Source organism: Eumetopias jubatus, unplaced genomic scaffold, assembly GCF_037043125.1.
Source record: "Eumetopias jubatus isolate StellerSeaLion01/CBP00866 unplaced genomic scaffold, mEumJub1_p1.0 scaffold_9, whole genome shotgun sequence".
Lineage (NCBI taxonomy): Eukaryota > Metazoa > Chordata > Mammalia > Carnivora > Otariidae > Eumetopias > Eumetopias jubatus.
Genome location: NW_028274815.1, coordinates 124,761,132 through 124,774,022, shown reverse-complemented (window position 1 = coordinate 124,774,022; position 12,891 = coordinate 124,761,132). Strand labels below are relative to the sequence as shown.

General features: G+C 49.9%; 1 protein-coding gene across 1 annotated transcript in view; it reads left to right on the top strand.

Moving 5' to 3' along the window:
- Window positions 1-12,891, top strand: part of JPH2 (junctophilin 2) — a 61,489-nt gene that overhangs the window by 43,800 nt on the left and 4,798 nt on the right. The window lies entirely within an intron of this gene.

Sequence of the window (12,891 nt, the reverse complement as noted above, 5' to 3'; positions counted from 1 at the left end):
GCACGGAGCAGGGTGGAGGATGATGTGCTGGGGCAGGGGGCGGAGATGAGGCATACAGCTCAGAGGGGGTATGTGTGGATGTCTTCCTCCTTTCCACCTCCTCCCCAGTCATCTAGTTTCCATCTCAGTAGGCAGCCTGTATGACCAATTTCATACCTATCCTTCCAGAAATAGCCCATATACAGAGGAGCAAACACACTTGTTTGTCTACATGAGTGTTGCATACAATATCCAGTAATTTACACCTTGCTCTTTAACTTGGCATATCAGGATTCACTCTGTTCTAAAGATCTATCTCATTCTTAGTACTGGCTGCATCAAGTCCTTCAACTGGCCATACCATAACTTAGTTAACCAGTTCCCCACTGCTATCTTTGGGGTTGTCTCCAGTCTTGCGATTACAAACCATGTTGCCATAAATGCGTTTGGACATGCGGCATTTTGAGCCTGTTGGCCAGATGCCCCAAAGAGGGATCACTGGCATAGAAAAAAATGTCAATGCCAAATTTCTAAAGGAAAACGCAGAGCAATTTGAAATGATGAATGCAAACATACAGAAATACAGAGAATTATTTCAGTGAAAAATCTGTAGTAGTGGAAGCTAACACTCCCCTAGTACTCACTCTGTGAGCCGCTGCTCTGTATAGGAACTCTGAATTCTCATAACAAGGCTAGGAGGCGGTAAGCGGTCTCCCCACCCAATTTCAACATGTGGCGGGGGAGAGGGGTTGTGGTTCTCCCCCAAGGCCCCAAACAGTTCACCAACACCAGCTGGAAGTCTGAAAATTCAACTCAATTCTGACATTATCTACTGGGAGATAGCATCAGATCCCACGAGTTAGGGGTTCAGTCCTACAAGAGGTCCCCCAGTGCCATTTGCAAGTCCAGAGTGTCACCTGAGCTCCTGACTGACCAGCTGTAGAGAGAAGGTTCCAACAACCCCCCTGAGTCCAATTAATTTGCTAGAGTGGCTCACCAAACTCAGAGAAACCATTTCCTTATTACTAGATGATTAGTTGTTTATAAAAGGATCTAACTCAGAAGCAGCTACATGGAAGAGCTGTGTAGGACAAGATAGGGTGAAGGGCGCACAGCTTCTGTGCCCTCTCTAAGTGTGACACTTTTCCTGGACCTTCACCTATTCACCAACCGGGAAGCTCTCCAAACACTGTCCTTTTGGGTTTGTATGGAGGTTTTGTCATATCTGCATGATTGATTAAACCATCGGCCATTGGTGATTGATTTAACCTCCAGCCCCTCTTCCTTCCCCTGAAATCATGGGGTGGGACTGAGAGTTCCAACCTTCCCTTCTTGGTCGGTTCCCCTGGCAACCAGCCTCCATCCTTAGGGGCTTTCCCAAAGTCACCTCATTATCATAAACTCAGTTGTGTTGGAAAGGGGTTTGTTATGAATATCAAGACACCCATTTCGTTTTTATGGCTCTGAAGTGATTTCAGGAACTGGGGACAAGAGCCCAAATATTCTAACAAAAGATGCTCCTATTGCTCTTATCAGGAAATTCCAAGAGTTTCGGAAACCACAAGACAGGAACCAAAGACGAAGACCAAGTATATATGAAACATATATTTTGGTCATCTGAATGACTAAATATGTACAGTTGGCCCCTGAATAACATGTGTTTGAACTACATGGGTCCACTTAAATATATGGATTTTTTTCTTTTTTAAAAAATATTTATTTGACAGAGAGAGAGACAGCAAGAGAGGGAACACAAGCAGGGGGAGTGGGAGAGGGAGAAGCAGGCTTCCCGCCGAGCAGGGAGCCCGATGCGGGGCTCGATCCCAGGACCCTGGGATCATGACCTGAGCCAAAGGCAGACGCTTAACGACTGAGCCACCCAGGCACCCCATGGATTTTTTTCAATAGATACACCATAGTACTGTAAATGTGTTTTCTTTTTCTCACGATTTTAATAACCTTTCCTTTTCTCTAGCTTACTTTATTGTAAGAATATGGTATATAGTACATATACAAAATAGGTGTTGATCAGCTGTTTATGTTATGAGTAAGGCTTCCAATCAACATGAGCTATTAGTAGTTAAATTTGTGGGGAATCAGAGTTATACTTGGATTTTTGACTGTGAGGGGGGTTGGCGCACCTAACCTCTGCACGTTGTTCAAGGGCAGCTGTATTTCTTATAAATCACAATACCGTAGATAGACCTGTTCTTGCGGGCCTTTGGACTGAGGGCCTCAGTTCTTCACTACCATTGGCCGGAGGCTGCCCTCAGGTCCTTGCTATGTGTACCTCCCCATCAAAGCCAGCAAGAGAAACTGCTCGCAGGAGAAAAGTCACTGTCTTTGATAAGTGAAGCGTGGAAATGATATGCCATCACCTTTCCCACGTTCTTTTATTTAGAAGCCTAAGTCCAGCCCACGCACGAGGGGAGGGGATGGCACCAGGGTGTGGATACCAGCAGCTGTGTGAGAAATCTGCCTGCCACGCTTGTCATTCAGAACAGAGAAGTGAAGCAATTTTCCCAGGTCACACAGCCTAGTGTATGACTCGGGGATTCAGACCCAGCTGGTGTGGCTTCGGGTTCCAGGCTCTTGAGCACTGTCCCTCAACATGGAATGTTTGTTGTGTTCAGAGCCCTGCTGAAGGGGGGTTGTGTCCACGGAAGCTCAGTGGAGTCACAACGCTGTTGCTTTAATGTGAGTGTTTTCATAGTTTCTAAAACGTGATTTTCAAACTTGGTATAAACCTTTTAAAAAGGAAACTTCTCTGTGCGGTTCTGAAGTTCTCTGCCGACCCATGCGGAAGAGGCCTCCCTGCTGGCGACTAGTCTCCAGGTGGGACTGCAGGGCAGTCCTGTGTGGGGAAGGGGTGCGAGGCCTGAGGTACCCGCCCTGTCATGGCGCTAGTCACCGAAGTGCAGCCAGACTTCAGTCATATGTAATCAGCCGGGCAGTTCCCAGGCCCCAACAGACCAGCCTTTCTTTGGGGAAGTAGGGTTATCACTGCTCGTAACCACTAGCCCTGGGCCCTCTCAGACGGCAGGGCTCACACCATCCCTGCGGGAAGAGGCTGGGTGGCAGCCACTGGACCCTTCTGGAAAGTGGGCGTGAACTGAGGCAGCACAGGGGACGCATGGGTCAGCAAAGGCATTGCTGCCAGAAGGCCCTGGAAGCATGTTCCAGCTGGCTCTGGCACTCACCAGCTATGAGCCTTGGGCAAATGATTTTCTGAGCCTGCGTTTCTTCCCCCGTAAAGTGAGTTGCCTTGAGGATGAGATGAGATCACACAAGTTGTCTTAGTTCCCAGTTGCTGCCATAACAAACTTCCACAAATGTGGGGCCTTAAGACAACACGGGTTTATTCTTTTATGCTTCTGGAGGTCGGAAGTCTGAAATCAGTCTCTCCACACTACAGCCAAGGTCGAGATCTTCCTTCTGGAGGCTCCAGGGGCGAATCCCATTCCCTGGCTTTTCAGCCTCTAGTAGCCGCCCCTGCCCCTCTCTGTTTTCACATCACACCTCACCAGGCTCTTCTTCTGTCATCACCTCCCCTTCTGGGGAGATGCTCCCATCTCCCTCTGCCTCCTTTTATAAGGACACACGTGATCACATTTAGGGCCTCCCTGGATAATCCAGGATAATCCCCGCATCTCAAGATCCTTAATCACATCTGCAAAGCTCCTTTTGCCATATAAGTTCACATTCACAGGTTCCAGAGATTAGGACTGGGATATCTTTGGGGTCATTATTCAGCCGACCGCATAGGTCAAGTGTCTGGCACATAATTAGCACTCAGTAAACAGCAACTCTTACTACTTTGCCTCTGCCTTTTTGGCCGGGGAGCGGGGAGGTCTCGCACACCTGCTCACATGTAGAGGAGACTTTCCAGCAGGGCTGGAGGCTCTTCTTTAAGAAGGGGAGAAAGGTCGCTATAAAATGTGATATGGAAGAGGTCACCTCCATGGCCTGGGGATTTCAGGCTGGGTTTCCAAGGTGGGGGGGTTCTCTAGGGCCTGAGGATGTGGCACAGCCCCCTACTTCAACTAGAACAAAACCACTTTATCGAAATTTTTCAAACTCTTGCATAGAGCTTGCTATATGCTACACCCTGTTCCAAATGCTTTACTACAGTAATTCACTCTATAATCCCAACCACCCAGTGAGGGTGGGGCTACTCATGTCCCCATTTTACAGGTGGAAAAATCAAAGCACAGAGATCCCATTAAGTCATCCATAACCATACAGCTGTGCTCCTGACCACCTCAAAACACCAAAACATTAATAGCATTTTTTCTTTTTTAAAAAAAGAAACCTGCTTATTTTCAAAACTTTTCTACAATGAAGCCATATCATTTTACACTCTATATTTTATAATATATGCTATAAAAAATAACCAAAGACAAATTATGAACAGGTAAACCACCAGATGGGCTTACTGCTACTCTGTAGCCTTCTGTTTGTTCTGATCTCAGGACCTTTCATCTTGTCTCATCTCTCCTACCAGATTCTACTTCCTTCCATGTCTGGCTCCGCGTTCATTATGGTAATAATGGGCACATGACTTAAGCTGTGACTCAGTTTCCTCGTTTGTACAATGGTGGTAGTGCCTACCTCACAGGGTGGCATGAACCCTTAGGTTATTTCTCATTTTTTTCTTATTAGAAGCAACACTTACAGATCTCCATGTAGGTACTAAAACTAGGAGACTTAGAGGAAAATACAGAAGTAAACCTTTGTGACCATAGGTCAGGCAAAGCTTTCTCGGATCTGACACCAAAAGCATGAGCAACAAAAGGAAAAAAAAAACAGATATGCTGGACTTACTAAACTTAAAGACCTTTATGCTTCAAAGGGCACTTTCAAGAAAGTGAAAAGGCAACCCACAAGATGGAAAATATTTGCAATACGTGATTGGCTACATATCTGATAAGCAACTTATATCTAGAATATATAAAGAACTTTTACAACTCAATAATAAAAATACAAAAACCGAATTTAAAAAAGACAAAGGATCCAAATAGACATTTCTCCTCAAAAGATATACAGATGGCCATGAAGCCCATGAATCGATGCTCAATATCATTAGCCATCTGAGAAATGCAAATCAAAACCATATTGGGATGGCACCTCACAAACCACTAGTAGGAATAAAATTTAAAAGATGGGTCTAATGGGGAAACAGGAGCCTTCATATGCTACAGGGAGGATGTCAAATGGTGCAGGCACTTTGGACCCAGCCTGGCAGTTCCTCACCTGGAACGTGGAGTTACCATATGACCCAGAAATTCTACTCCTAGGTGTGCACCCAAGAGAAATGAAAACATACAACTACACAAAAACTTGTGCACAAATGTCCATAGCAACCAAGTGGTGGAAACAACCCAAACTTCCACCAACTGAGGCACAGGTGAGCTCAGTCTGGTTTCTGCACACGGTGGACTATGCCTGGCAGTAGGGAGGAATGAAGGACGCACACGTGCTACAACATGGGTGGACCTTGAGACAGGGTTCAGATGACGTGTCCTTCTACAAGAACACATATTTATATCCCAATTTGTGGGCAGGCCATAGAATTCCAAAGGGAATTGCTGGTCAGCATTGTTATAATAGTAACAAAAACCATGATAATGAAAGCTAGTATTTGTTAAATGCTCATTTCAGACTCTCAGTAGCATAGTGAAGTATTATTATCCCCATTTCACAGTTGAGGAAACTGAGACCAGGGAGGAGAGGTCAGATACGTCGAATGTGGTGGGGCTTTTATTTGGACTTGAGTGTCTGCCCTTAACCCCTCTGGGGAGGGGCTTCCCAGCAGGTGCTTAGCCCTGTTTGCCACATGAAGTCCTGGGGGGGTGGGGTGGGGTCAGGAGGAGGTTCCCCCATCAGTCAGGACTTCCTGACTGTGCCCTTGCCTACATGCTTGGGGGGTGGGGGGCTTTCTTCCAGGGAGCTCTCGGCGGGGTTGGGGGGGGGCAGTCTGAACAGCCCAGCTGTGGTTCCTGCTCATGATTACTGACCATGATTGTTCTGGAGGAAATGGCCACGGCCAGCCAGAGCTGTGGGCGAGGGGCTATTTTGGGAGAGGGCAGGGCAGTGGCATCTGAAGCAACCCCCACCGCAGGAAGACATTTGGCAGCATGGTCCCTGTCAGCCACCTCTGCGGCCTCCAGAGAGGCTAGCAGAGGTTTGAGCTGGGGACTCTCATTATCCGCCTCTGTCCTCCACACACAGCATGGGTTTCTTGTTCTGAAGATTTTTGTTTTCATTTTAAAAATGAAAAAATCGTTTTAATTTTTATTTAACAAATCAGTGGCATGTAGTCCATCCAGGATTTTTAGTCTTCTCCAAAAAAGTGTGCTTATTTATTTTATTAACAAGCACTACATGCACTTCCTGTGTCCTGGCCCCTGCTCCAAGGGCCAGATGACTGGTCATTCATTACATCATTTCTCTGGTAGGTGCTGTTATTACCCCCATGTTACAGATGAGGAGATCGGGGTTCAGGGGGCTCAGACTTGCCGAACGGTGTAAGGGGCAGAGCTAGGACCCCACGCCCAAGCTACCCAGCTATAATTTCCCCCTCTTGGATGCTCTACCAAGCAGTTTTGAGGCTTTGCCCTGTGCCGCTGTTCATCATTGGTTTTCAGGGATGGGGTGTGGTTGACTCGGCAGGGCTTCAGTTAGGCTGTGAGTTCCTTGGGTGGCTGCGGGGTCCTAATCATCGCCATCCCTGGTCTCAGCACATGGAGGACTTGGCCCAGAGTCAGTGGGAAGAGGGTGACAGCCTGGTGTAATGGGTAAGAGCTTGGGCCGATTCACTTTTCTAGCTGTGTGACCTTGAAAAAGGGACTGCACTTCTCTGAGGTCATTTGTGTTAAGGTGACACAGAGCTGGGCACAAAGAACTCGACAAATAACAGATTAATATTGTTTTAATAGTAGTAGTAGAAGAGACAGTTATTGAGTGAATGCATTAAAACAGGGGTCAGCAAACTGTTTCTGTAAAAGACCAGATGGTAAATATCTTTGGCCTTGCAGGTCACACAGTCTGTGCGGCAACTACTAACTCTAGTCAATGTGTCAACAAATGGGTGTGGCTGGGTTCCAATAAAACTTTATTTATATGGACACTGAAATCTGAATTTCATGTAATTTTCATGTGTCAGAAAATATTACTTTTTTTTTTCATTCAGCCACTCAAAAATATATAACCCAGTCTTAGCTCACGCAATAGAGCAGGGAGCAGTGGGTGAGATTTGGCCTGCTACTGCAGTTCCCACCCCCTGCACTAGAACGTGAGCTCTGCAAGGGGCTTTTGGTTGCTTGGTTTGCTGTGGTACCCACAGTACTCAGAACAGTGCCTAGCACACAGTAGACTCTCCAGAAATTTGTATTAAATGAATGAATCAATATGTAGAAGTGGGTCTTGAGCTGGCCCTTTAAGACTGGGAGGGTGGACAGAGGGGAAGGAGTGTTCCAGGTGGGGGAACAGCCCGAGTGAAGGTATGGAGTCAGGGGTAAGTCCAGCGGGTATCCCCTTTGGCCCGTGAAGCCATCAATGTCTGGTGGAGGGGGCCGGGCAGCACGCCCCCCCCCCGGAAGCAGGAGTTAGGGGCCTGGGGGTGGGGGAAAGAGGCTGGGGTAGGGGGATGCTCTCAGAAGTGGTTCTCTCCGTGTTAATCGCCCTGCCCCTAGCCCAGAACCACCAGCCTTATTTTTAACCCTGCTGACAAAGATAATCCGAATGAAATCAAGAAGAGTGACTGCTCCTTGCCCCTCCCACTGCCCCAGTTTCTGCTGCTTTCCTTTCCTGAAGGTCAGAGCCATCCTAGGGGACCCTCCCCCAGAGGCTTCAGCCAGGACACAGGGAGCATTTCCCTAGCAGGACCTGAACTCAGAGAGGGATCCTGGTGCTTGAGGAGAAACACTCCAAGCTCCTCTGGGAGTTGGGCAGGCTGGGAGCTGCCCAACATAGAGCTGGTTTCTCTGTCTGCTAGCACGAGCTTCTCAAACTGCAGGGAGGGTGGGAGCCTAGGGAGGGCTTATAACACACAGATTCCTGGGCTCCTCCCCTAGGGTCTGACTCCGGTTGGGCTGGAGCCTGAGAACCTGCATTTCCGACGAGCTCCCAGGAGGGTGATGGGCCACACTGTGAGTGGCCCTGGCCTAGGAGAGCCTCTGGGCAACACGGGGGTGGGGGGGCGGGGTGGGGGGGTGGGGCCCGCCCTCACCATGTGAGCTGCCCCGGGCTGCGCCCTGAAGGCCGCTGGTGATACACCCATCAGGACGCCCCAGCCCGAGGATCCGGAGAGCCTGGAAGGCCGTGTTAAGTGCCCTGGGCTTGATTTGAGTGTGGTAGGAAGCCTTGCAAAGATTTTAAGCAAGAGTTGAGGCCGCTGGACAACCGGACAAAGCCAGCGCCTGCCCACTGGGATCAGTTGTAGGGAACACGTCAGGGGCTTGGAGTAGCAGTGACGGAAGGAGGGAGAGGCCGCAGATGCTGGAGCTATAGCAGGAATAGAAGGGACCTGGTGAGTCATGGCCTTGGCTGCTGCAAGGAGATCAGGAGGAGGGTGCGGGAGGACACTGGGGTGCCTGGCTCCAAGGCTGGGAGCCATTTCTGAGACCAGAGACGTGGGGGAGCGCTGATAAGGGGTTCCATCGGCCTGACTGATGGACACAGGGAAGGGGAGTGGGCTTCCTTTGAACATAGCAGCCCTCATTGCCTTGGGCTGTGTGGCCTCCCCTTGCTTCACCCCTGTTCTGGCTGCTCTGGGCCGGGGGGTGTCCATGGTTGACCCCCCAATTCTTCTGGGGCTCTGTGTGCAGGCTGTTGCTCTGGCCTTAGGAAGAGTCCTGCAACAAACTTCCCAGGGCACCAGGAAACAAGCAAGTTCCATCCAGCTTGTGTTACCAAAAAAGGCTATTTTCCCCCTTTGAAGGTTTGCCCAGCCCTTTCCCTCCTCCCCCCAACCTGGGGTTTCAGGTTTCCAGGGAACTGTTTCTGGAAAGTGTAGCACTTTGAGTCACACGCATCTGTGTACAGGCAAATATAATACGTACGTACCACACTCCGTCTTGATGTCATAAACCTCATCTTCCTCCTTCTCCTCCTCCACCACCATCACCTCCACTCACCACCTCCTCCTCCACCACCTCCTCCTCCACTCACCACCTCCTCCTCCACCACCATCACCACCACCACCTCCTCCTCCACCACCTCCTCCTCCACTCACCACCTCCTCCTCCACCACCTCCTCCTCCACTCACCACCTCCTCCTCCACCACCATCACCACCACCACCTCCTCCTCCACCACCATCCCCTCCTCTCACCACCTCCTCCTCCACCATCATCACCTCCACTCACCACCTCCTCCTCCACCACCATCACCTCCACTCACCACCTCCTCCTCCACCACCATCACCTCCACTCACCACCTCCTCCTCCACCACCACCACCACCTCCTCCTCCACCACCATCACCTCCACTCACCACCTCCTCCTCCACCACCATCACCACCACCACCTCCTCCTCCACCACCATCACCTCCACTTACCACCTCCTCCACCACCACCACCATTTCCTCCTCAACCACCATCACCTCCACTCACCACCTCCTCCTCCACCACCATCACCACCACCACCTCCTCCTCCACCACCATCACCTCCACTTACCACCTCCTCCACCACCACCACCATTTCCTCCTCAACCACCATCACCTCCACTCACCACCTCCTCCTCCACTACCATCACCACCACCACCTCCTCCACCACCATCACCTCCACTCACCACCTCCTCCTCCACCACCATCACCTCCACTTACCACCTCCTCCACCACCACCACCATTTCCTCCTCCACCACCATCACCACCACCACCTCCTCCTCCACCACCACCACCTCCTCCTCCACCACCACCATCACCTCCACTCACCACCTCCTCCTCCACCATCACCTCCTCCACCATCACCTACACCCACCACCTCCTCCTCCACCACCATCACCTACACCCACCACCTCCTCCTCCACGACCACCGTCACCTCCACTCACCACCACCACCATCACCTCCTCCACCATCACCTCCTCTACTACCCCTACCTCCTCCACCACCATCACTACTACCACCACCATCACCACCATTACCACCACCACCACCTCCTCCACCACCACCTCCTCCACCACCGTCACTACCATCACCACCGTCACCACCACCTCCACTCAGTCCCATCCTGGCCTAAACACTTTCATACACTGCCTCTTAAATTGTTAGTTTTCACCGCCGCTCCAAGAGGGGAGAATTACGACCTCCATTGTTCAGATGAAGAAACCGGGCCACAGAGAGGCAGAGCCACTCAGCCACAGTCCTAGAGTCGCTGTGGGGTTGGGACTAGGGTGATGCAAGCAAGGTCATGCAAAAGGGCAGGGTCTGATCCAGGCTTTATTTAAATTTTGTTCATAGCTCACCCTAGCGCCAGCCTTGGCAGAGCCAAAGTTGGAATCCAAAGCTGGGCTCTGGACTAGTTGCTGTTCTGCCCCGCTCCTTATACCTGTGTGCGTGCGCGAGCTTATTTACGTATTCTTTTTTTTTTTTTTAAGTAAACTCTGCACCCAGTGTGGGGCTTGAACTCATGACTCTGAGATCAAGAGTCCCATGCTCTACTGACTAAGCCAGCCAGGCGCCCCACGTTTGTGTCTTCTTTCCTTCATTAACCATAATTGTGGCAAGGTGGCATTGTAGAGGGCAGGGCTTGGGAAGCAGACAGTTCTGGATCTGACCTCCACTGCTCATTATTGAGGGTATAGCCTTTGGTTCAAGGCACAGACTCTGGAGCCAAGAAGGCCTTGGTTTGAAATCTCGCTCTGCCGCTTGCTGACTGTGTAAGTTTGCGTTAATTCCTTAAAACCTTGTGCCCTGCATTTCTCGTCTGTAAAGAGGGATGGTGGTACCAACATCTGCTACCCAGCATTATTGGGGGATCAAATGAGTTCATTTCTGTAAAGCCCGTGGCAAGTAGTAAATGCTTTGTAAGTGTTAACTGTCATTTTTCATCCTTGAGGAGATACCTCTCTGAGCCTCAGTTTCCCCATGTGTGAAGGATGACCAGGAAGAACCACCTCCCAGGCTGTTCTGAGGATTGAAGGGGATAACGTAGGTAAAGGGCCTCTCCTGTGGAAGGAGCTTAATAAAAGCTCTCTCCCTTATTTCAGGCCCAATTCTATATGCTGGAGACTGAGATACAAAGACACACATCAACTCCCTGAGGAATTAACTCATCTGCAGTGTGGACCCTGAGTTGACCTTTCAGTTCCCCAAAGGCACTGAACTCTTAACTCTCTCTCCTCTCCCTGCCTTGCTGTCCCCACGTCTCCTGTTATGGGCCTAACTCCTGTTTGTCTTCATGTCAACTTAACTGTCACATTCTCAAAGAAACCTTCCCTGACCGCACCCTGCCACTGACCTGTGTTGTCTTCCTGCTCTACGTGGTCACTGCCTTCTCAACTCTTCCTTCATGGCACTTCTCACAATTGCAATTGAGGACCTTTTATTTAATCACCTTTTATTAAAAATGTTCTGTTGTTTGTTTACCACCTTTCACCCTCACTTGACAGTGAGGACAGGGACGGGGTTTGTCTTACCCACGGGAGTCTCTGTCCTCAGCTCCTGGCCAAGGGTGGCACCTTTCCAGAGTCGTGTTCAAGCTCACAAACTCTGGAGTCCTCCTGCCTGGGTTCAAAGTCCTAGGTTCTGCCCTTATGGACCCTGAGACCCAGGGCAAATTATTTCACCCGTCTGTGCCTCAGTTTTGTTTTGTTTTTTTCCTACAAAATCAGGAGAATAGTCAGGGCACCAGCTTTCCTAAGGCATGATGATGAGTGCATGAGATAATCTGCATGATTCCTTTAGAACGGTGCCTGGCCCATTCGTAACAGGGCTATTATTTTAGTAGGCGCTCCTGGCTAGACTAACAGCTGAAACAAACATCCCCCAAATCTCAGGTGCTTAACACCGCAAACATGTAAGGTTTGCTTAAATGTTTCACATTGAGTGCTTAAATGTAATGCCTAAATGTTCCACATTCCAGTGTGGGAACTTTGCACTACGCAGTAATTTCTGGACCTAGGTTCCTGACGCTGTGTTTCTGTGTCCACAGGGGGTTCTGTGGATAGAATTCAGGGAGTCTGTGAACTTGGATGCTGTTTTAGGTTAGCTGAGCCTGGGGTGGGGATTTTTTTTTATTTAAGATTTTATTTATTTATTTGAGACAGAGAGAGCACAAGTTGGGGGAGAGGCAGAGGGAGAGGGAGAAGCAGACTCCCTGCTAAGTAGGGAGCAGGACCCCGGGATCATGACCTGAGCCGAGGGCAGATGCTTAACCAACTGAGCCACCCAGGCGCCCTGAGGTGGGGATTCTTGCTCAGATGATTTTTTTGAGGGGACACACTCGGGAGAGAAGGAGAGTGACAGAAGCAGGGTAGGGCCGGGAAGTCAGCGAGCAGGGGTGTGATCTTACCTGCAGTCCTGCTTCAGCCTGGCCCCACGGTCGGGGTTCTGGAGCCTGACTTGTACCACGGAGCTGGCTCTTCCTGGGGCAAGAGGGGGACTGGTGGGTGTCATCAGGCATTAGGTGTGGGCTGCTTGGCTGGAGTGGGGGCGTGGCTTCTGTGGGTGCCGTTCTCTGGGATAGCAGTGAGCATTAGCAGCCTATACAGGAGCTAGGGGTGGATGCATTTGCCCAGCGAAGTGTCCTGGGCAGGGCACCCAAAGTGTCTTCAACAGATGGAAAAACTATCTTATTTTTACTAACCTATTACTGAAATTTAGCATTTGCTTCAGTTATGGAGGTAGGCAATAAACCATAGTAGTATTAGAAGCATCTGTGACTTTGTCACCAGTGGAAATTACATACTT